Source organism: Sorex araneus, chromosome X (genome assembly GCF_027595985.1).
Source record: "Sorex araneus isolate mSorAra2 chromosome X, mSorAra2.pri, whole genome shotgun sequence".
NCBI lineage: Eukaryota > Metazoa > Chordata > Mammalia > Eulipotyphla > Soricidae > Sorex > Sorex araneus.
Window position 1 is genome coordinate 182,501,074 of NC_073313.1, and position 2,216 is coordinate 182,503,289.

Consider the following 2,216-nt stretch of genomic DNA (forward strand, 5'->3'; position numbering starts at 1 on the left):
TTAAGACATCAAGACCCTGGCAGGACACATCCGGGGGAGTGTCCTGAAAGGAGGCCGAACCCATCCAGCAGTGCTCAGGGGTCACTTCCGGTGGATGGCTATGAGTCCAAGCCAGGAAAGCACGTGCCCCAGGCCATTGGACCATTCCCTCGGCACCTCTGAGGGGGTTAATGGGCAGTGGGCAGGATGCGCAGGCCTTATCACAAGGACAGGTGCTGCCTGGGGCTGGAGGATGAGGACAGCAGCAGTTATGGACCCCACGTGGGGGTCTCGGCCCCAGACCCCGACTTACTTGGGTCCAGGTGGCCTGCCCCTGCTGGTACACCACTTCCAAGGGGGAAAGGCACCAGCCCCCCAGGGGCACCAGACAGATGGGGGCACCCGGGTTTCTACTCCAACCCTGCCCCGTCGCAGATCTGCCCTGTCCTCTCTGCCTCCTGCCTCAGGGAGAAAGAGTTCACGGGCACCCACCGCAAATTCCCAGGCGCCCCACTTTCTGCAGGTAGGGGGCCGTCTCCATCAGAAGGTCACTGCCGCGAGCGTGACTGGCCCTGCCAGCCTGCTTGGTCTCGGGTGTGAGGGACGGCTCCTTCCCTCGCCTAACAACTCACGGAGTAATGACCTAACATCGCTCCTCGGGTCAAATATATTTTTGCAGGTAACGGCAACCAAGAACCCACTGGGCAGCGGAGAGGACTGAATAAATCTGTGTCCCCAGGAGAGCGCAAACGCCTCCACAAAGGCCATGTCTAAGCGCTCAGCTGAGTCCAAAGGGGCTGGGAGGAGACTGGGAAAGGGATTCACAGCCACCTTTGAGAGAGCCCTGAGCAACCCAGGGGACCAGAAACCCCCCCCTCCCATGGCCCGCCTCAGGGTGGCAGAGGGGGTCCCGTTCATGGACCTCAGTCCTGACTGAGCGTGGGGGTCTCTGAAACAGCAGACCCCGGTGATGTGCATGGGAACTGGGGCGGGCAGCAGAGGAAGCTTCGATGTCACCAGCAACAAACTCCTCTTCATCCCTCAAAACCTGCACCTGCCTCCTCCCAGCTTCCCTGAGGCTGGCCTCCCCCCATTTGCAAGGGTCTGTCTCAATTCTCCTTTTGGCTTCAGGAAGGGGAAAGATGCCTTCCCGACAGTGAGCAACGGCCCTGGCCGAGGCCCTGCCAGGACCCCCTCTGCCTGGAGGTATTTCTGGGGATGTTGTCAGTCTTTACATGTCCAGCCAATGGCTTTCCCTGCGGGCAACCACGCCAGAGACACCCTTCAACATTCTTCTTTATTTAATTCTAATATATATCTTTTAATCACAGTGAGATACACAGCTACAAGGTTGCTCACTGATTGGGTTAGTCAGAATGCACCCCCATCGCCTGTTGGGACTTAGAGAGCAAGAGCCCAGGCAGAATAGATCTGGGGGGGATACAGGGGTGCTGCACCCATCAGGAGGTCGCGCTGTTCCTTCATCAGTGCGCATTTTCCACCACCAATGTTCCCCACGGTTTCCCTCCCATACCCACACCCCACCTGCCTCTGTGGCAGGCACTTTTATCCTCTCTCTCTCTCTCTCTCCTCTCTCTCTCTCTCTCTCTCTCTCTCTCTCTCTCTCTCTCTCTCTCTCTCTCTCTCTCTCTCTCTCTGCTTATTGTTGTTGTTGTTATTTCACAGGTTACAGACCACTGGGATTCCCTGAAAGATGGCTGTGGCCAGAAATCAACTTTCCCAGAAAGCTTTGGGGTGTGGGGCAGAAAAAAAATCTGCTGCAGACTGGAGAAGCTCCCTTGGGGGCAGGGGCTCCTCTGCTTGGGGACCGGAGGGGGCAATCCCTGTAGCACCCAGGTTGCTTGGGACCTTGTCTGTTTGCCCTGTGCCCCCGGGCTCAGGCCCCCACCCCCACTCCTCCGCCCCAGCCCACCCCATCAGCTGCTCTCTCGCCCCTTCTGGCCTTCCATTCTGCTCCTCTCCCTGGTCTGTAGGTTCGTCTTCCAGGACAGACAAGCGCGTCCGGCAGGCGACACGCAGCGGGGCTGAGCTCCGGTGGGGGAACGTTTCCAGTCAGGAACACACATCCTGTCTTGGACTTGGATGTGTCCTCGGGTCTGGCTTGGCTTTGGGGCTTTTCGGTCTTTGTTTTGTTGTGGTGCCAGGGTTGGAAGCCCGGGGCCTCACACGTGCCCTGCTACTGAGTCCCACATCCTGGCCCCTCTTTTATGTGTTTT